The sequence below is a fragment of the Centruroides vittatus genome, unplaced genomic scaffold (assembly GCF_030686945.1).
Source record: "Centruroides vittatus isolate TY-2023 unplaced genomic scaffold, ASM3068694v2 scaffold_861, whole genome shotgun sequence".
Lineage (NCBI taxonomy): Eukaryota > Metazoa > Arthropoda > Arachnida > Scorpiones > Buthidae > Centruroides > Centruroides vittatus.
The window spans coordinates 5,375,257-5,381,939 of record NW_027122718.1 but is presented as its reverse complement, the minus strand read 5'-3'; positions in this window follow the sequence as shown (position 1 = coordinate 5,381,939).

Below are 6,683 nucleotides of genomic sequence, written 5' to 3'. Positions count from 1 at the left end.
TTGATTTAAAGTTTTCAATTGGTTTTAACTATTTTAAATAATAGATTTTTAAAAATTAATATACATTATTTCAAAATTTTTATTTAAACTTTAAATGTTTACATGAGAAATTATTCGATTTATTTAGTTATTATATATTTAATTAATTCGATTTTTAATTTTGTTATAAATCATTTAATTTTATTTATTAAGACAAATGGAATATTATACGTAAATATTATATAGTATTATACGCAAGTGTCGACATCTAACGGCTTTTACGCCAACTTACGATTATTATTGAATTTAAATCGATATTTGCTTGAAATAATTGCATTCTACGAGAATTGTTCTCAAATTACATAGTTATAACATATGATTAATCTAACAACTTAAATTTATATCATTTACGATTGATATATTGTTCTACGTGTCACGTAAAACTGGTAATTTTGCTAAGCCTAGTGTAATAAATAAATAAATAATTGAATTACGTCTGCATAAGAAAGGTAGCTGCATACTTGCATCAATGTTTAATCAGTAAGAAAATTTTGGAAATCAGATCCCGAGCTACAATTTTACTTAGGCTACTTGTTAGTGAAAATTTGATGTTCATTATTCTCCAGAGATGGATGGTTTGGTTCGGATTATTGAGGTGTAAGAATACTACGGACTGTTTGCCTGTCTCAATTTTGATCATTGAAAACAATCTTCTTCTAGACTAGATTTAATAGAATTGACAGATGTGATTAGCAGCAAACAAAAAATTCTTCATGAAAAATTAAAAGCCCCATCGTATTTGAATCTGATCCTTCACAAAAAATCCTAATCCAACATCCTGATTCTTCACGGATTGAATAATTGCGTATTGATTATATATATATATATATATATATATATATATATATATACAGTAAAACCTGTCTATGGCGACCACCCACGGTTCCTTCAAAAAGTGGTCTTTTAGACAGGATTTTAGATCTACAGTACAGTAAGGATACAGTATGTACAGTACTCTTGTATGTAGGTGCATATACTGTAGTACCTGTATTTAAAATGGTGTAAAATACAACACAGTTTTAAAGCAATTTAGAACAGAAAATTTAATAAACTAAATTTACATATATAGGCTAAACAATAGTTACATGTGCTTATTAAAAAATTCCGTTACCTGTTTTAACTTTTGCTTTAGGATCACTTCCTCAGGCTCGTTTTCAATTAAATTTGTGCCTTCCAAAAGTCGTGGTCTTTCAAGATTGATGAACGTTGCTTTCAATTTTGAAATTGTGAAAAGCGTCTCCGATAATGGAAAAGGTTCGATACGAACATCACTTTGTTCTTCATTGTCATTGTCTTCTGTTGTTTGTGACGATCGTTGATTAGTCTTTTCCCCAACCATAAATTGATCCTCCCAGTCGTCATCCAAATCTTCAAAGCATTGAACATCTTCAATAGCTACAATGTCGTTAATTTGTGCAGCAGTACAAGGCTCTTGAAGTTCCGCTTCTGAAATATTTTCAGCATCGGGAGCATCTGCAGCATCGCGTAAAAAGCCACACCTTCTAAAACATTTGCTAATCATTTCAGAATTTACTTCCTTCCAGGCATTTTTAATCCATTTAACTGCATCCAAAACGGTCAGTTGTTTAGCAAGTTGTGTTGCACTTTCAGCACTTTCCATCCGAACAAGCAAAAATTTTACGAGTTTTTTTATCTAATGGTTGAAGGTGGCTCGTAGTGTTGGGCGAAAGAAATTTCAATTCAACATTCGAAAGTGAAATCTTGGGGGGATGGCAGGTGGCACTGTCCAGAAAACGTAAAATTTTCCTGGTTTGGTTCCTCATTTTTTCATTTTTCTAACCATTTTTAAAAAATGTCTGCTGTCATCCAAGCACTGGAGTTGGCTTTCCAGGTCACGCCCAAAGTTGCGATGTCAATGCCTTTAAAGCATCTAGGTCGAAGTGGCTTAGAAACGACCAAGGCTGGTTCTTTCTCTACTAAGCATTACAGCAAAACATTAAGCGTTCGTTCGCCAACTTGCCTCCTGAACACTTCTTTCCCTTTTCGATTAAAGTTTTATCCGGAATGGCACGGGAAAAAAAGTCTTGTTTTGTCTGTGTTATAGACATCACGAAAATCATATCCATCTATCATCGAAAGAACACGCTGTTTCTAATCTTCCACATTAACTTGATTGACGTCACCACTTTCACCACACAAGGTGCGATAAACAATGTTATAACGCTTCAGGAAACTTTCCAGCCATCCATTGCAGGCGCAAAACGACGAAATGCCTAATTTTTCTGCAAATTCGCGTCCTTTTGCCTGAATGGTTGGTCCACTCAAAGGCATCCATTTAGCACTTGCCTTTTGAAACCCCTCCCATTATCTCTTCGTTCGGCTGCTTTCTTTTTTGTTTGCTATCCTTGTTTCCATCGCTTTCCCATTCCTCTAGTATCCACTTCTTCTGTTGCAAAATTTTAAAAATTTGCGTTTACCCACATTTAAATCTTTCCGCTAATCTCCGTTGTGATAAACCATTTTTCACTTTCTCTAATAACTTTAATACGATCTTCTAACGACAGCACTTCGCATCTCGTTTTTTCCGACATTTTCGAACAAACAGAAATGAGTTTTCTTTGTAGCTGGACTAATACATCAACACCTACACCTAATTTCAAGAGTGGGAGAAGTGCCCGAGGTGGGTTCGAACAATAATTTACACTAAATATATTCGCGGAAGTGATCGTTTATTACAGTTGTTGTATGTTGTTTCGTACCAAAAATCGATGCCCTCGGTGGCGTTACACAGGTGGTCGTTTAATACGGGTAGCTTATACGAAGACTCTATGTATAAAGTATTCCGTGCCGGAAATGTTATGATATTTACATTTTACAGACATGTTTAACAGCTTCTCGCTAAAGTTTGGAGGGGTCCTAACCCACTCAACCCCCATCAGGCACCCTTGTGTCATTAATATCAGATATCTTTCTGAGTGTACTAAAGAATTTTTCAAAGGAATCATTATCGAATGCTCTAGTTAAAACAATAGTAAGCGTATTTTAATAAATATTTTTCTACATACATTCAACTATCGAAGCCAATATCGAAAAGCAGCTACATGTGTTTGCACTAAGAGAAGAAAATACGTGTGGCGCCATCTGTTGTGAGGTTTTATTTTAAAAATCATTTTTTTGTAAAGTTAATCGAACGTTCTCTCGAGAAATTTAAATTCTGTTCTTTTCTGAAAATAATTTTAAAAAGTTTTCTTCTAAAGAACAATTTTTATTCTTTAGGTAAAATCAATTTTAGAACTGTGCAACAAGTTAAAGGCATTTTGCAAACTTTATAGGGGTATTTAATTATATGTACCGGTACCTTAATTAAAATATTATCTAAGGTAAGTGAAAATCGAACTATAAAACATAAAATTTAGAAAATGATATATATATATATATTTTTTTAATTATATAATTTGTTTTGCTTATCATTAACCCTCCCTGTGAATGGGCTATTGCTAAATACAAGAAAGAGTGATTGATTGATTGGTTGATATTTAAAAAACTTTTTGACTCGGTCTTTGTTAGCACTAACTTGTAAGAGGACCTCCTTCCATATTCAACCAAGCCCTAAGGGACGGCCGGGTGGTGAGGAAAGGGGCCCCACATATGGGCACCATAAAACAGGAAGCCGTGAAACAGCCAGGAACCCATGAAAAATTCCTGGGGTTACTCGTTCGAATTGGAATCCTGAACGTCCCGGAGCAGTAGATTAAAACTTAAACTAGAGCAAAACAGTCACGAACGGATACATTTTTTAGATATAGACATCCAATTGAAATGAGATGATATAACGACAGGTATCTAGATAATACCAACACATAGTCCACAATACATTCCGGCTAACTCGAATGACCCCTACGGATACAAACTGTCCGCCTTTCGTGCACTCATCAGAAGAGCGTATTCATATTGCTCTAATGTGCTGGACAGGATCAAAGAAATTAATAGAATCAGGAAACAGCTTCAAACTTGGGATATAAAGAGAGTACAATAGAAGGACTAATTAAAAGATATGAAGGAGACAATATAATAAGAACCCAAACAAATCAGTTTAAAATCTCTAAGTTCACTTATAATCGAAACATCAAGAACATCGTGAAACAAGTGTCGGACAAAAAACATTCAAAAATTGTTTTCAAAAGAGCGCCTAATTTATACAGTATTTTAAGAAATGATAAAGACACGATTTAAAAAGAAGAGAAAGCGGGCGGATATAAAATTCCATTTGAAAATCATGAATTAGGAATTAAGAAGGACTATATCGGGGTCACAAGAAGGAATTTAGCTATCATAGGAGCACAGATATGACATTAATAAAGGGCCCTGCAATACAGTATTATCCTGTATGGCACAAGCAGAGGACTCTGTGGTTAAATGGAATGATGCGACTATCTTCAGGGCTAGACGTTCCCCATCCTTAGCAATGCACGAAGAAACAAATCGAAATCTATAAAAGTAAATTAAAGGATGGTTGTATTAATGCCAGGGATGCGGATGGATTAGCTTCCGCATGGAAATTCTACATAAAAGAAAAACTAAAACATAAAAATTCTTAGCCCGCACCTGTTCTTACACTTAGAGGCATTTTTGTGTATTTACTTCATTTTTATTTTATTTTACATGTGTTATTTTTTATTGTTTACATCGTTATTGTATTAGTTCATTTAGTATATTTTGTTTTATTTTATTATTTATTTGTTAATTTAATATTTTGTTTTAAATTTAAATGTAAAAATGTTCGAACGTTCTGTCGTTTAAACGTTAAGTTAAAATACGTTCGAATTTCGGTTGCATCTGAAGATGGCCTATCGTATTAGGTCGAAAACGTTAATGTTTGTTTAATATAAACATTTCTCAGCATCAGGTGTTTGATGATTCATTAAGTATTTTAAAAAGCTGAGTATGATATTTAGTTATAAATATTAACGACATTTACGAGTAAAAAATGTTCAAAACCGAATTAAAATAGTATTTATAAGCAGCCTTTTAAAAGATAAAAGCAATATCTGAGTTAAAAATGAGAAAATTTCATATATTAAAAGAATTTCGAATGTTCTTTCTCTCCCTATGTTCAAGCCCAAGGTCTATATAAGAAGGTCAGGTACTGGAGCCGCCATTTTGGGACTTTTTGAGTCGCATGTTTAATAAAACAAACTTGTACGAGCAGTCAGTTTTATACACCATTATTTTAACTAAAATTGCATAAATTAGTTTAATTAATGTCGTATAAAACTGAATGCTCGTACAAGTTTGTTTTAAACATGTGACTCAAAAAGTCCCAAAATGGCGGCTCCGGTACATGTGTCCTGACCTTCTTATATAGACCTTGCTCAAGCCAAGCGATTATAGCGCTCGAAGTAGCAGAAATATTTATTACTCCAGTATCGTAGCATCAGAGCGCAAGAACCAGTACATCTATCGACTCTGCTAGAGGTAGACGTTAGGCAACATCTCTTAACTAAATTAATAATTATAATTTTAATAATTTAGAATCATCTGGAAGAAAAGAACTCACCCAGGGCGGGACACGAACCCGCAACCTTCGCTTGCCGTGCGGTGCGATTGCCATTCGCGCCTTGCATTTTTCATAGGTTCCTGTCGGCTGTTTAATTATTTCCTGTTTTATGGCGCCCATACATTGGATTCCCGTTCCTCACCACCCGACCGCCTCTTAGGGCTTGGTCGAACCTATAACGGATATGGAAAGAGACCCTCTTACAAATTAGTGCCTACAAAGACCGAGTCAAAAATTTTTAAAAATATCTACCAATCAATCAATCACTCTTTCTTGTATTTATCAATAGCCCATTTACAGAGAGGAGTTAATGACTGTTTTTTAGATAAAAAAACAGACTTTCTGACGTACAGTACATATTCGTTGGTGAGAAATAAATTCGCGTTTTAGAGATTGTTGTGTAGGTGTGCGTGTGTGAGAGAAATTATTCCGAGAAAATTTATATTTAAAACGCATTTAAAATAATAAATGTTAATTTGCATTAAAAAAAGATGGAAGTACAGATAGTCGTCACTTACCTCCTATGCGACTTACGACTGATCGATTTTACGACCATGATCGTAAGTCGATCAGTCGTTAGAATTTAACAACCACAGTGTGTATATATATTTTTTGAAACACTCTTTATAGTTTGAAAAAATGATATAATACAATAATCATAAGTTTTTGTTTCGGTTATTTGAATGAGGGATGGATAAACGGGAGTCATCAATACATTTAGCAGGGTAGTGCCGATAGATGAGGCGAAGAAGCAACTGCCACAGGCGCTATGTTGTAAACTACTAAAAAGACGCTGTTTTATAGAAATATAAGTATACTGATGCTGTTAGGTTTGCTTTGAGAACCAAAATTACTCAGAACGGTCATGACATTTAGGGTATGCGCATTGGCGTAGCCAGGATTTTGTTATGGGAGGGGCCTAGTAGAGGCTGTAATTTTCTGGGAGGGGCACCAGGTTAACTGGGGGGGCCGCGCTGTAATTTTCTGGAGAGGGGTACCAGGTTAACTGCGTAGGGGCCGGGCTGTAATTTTCTGAAGAGGGGCACCAGGTTAACTGGGGGGCCGTGCCCACCCGTGCCCCTTCCTGGCTACGCCCATGGGTATATGAACGATCACAATTACGTTC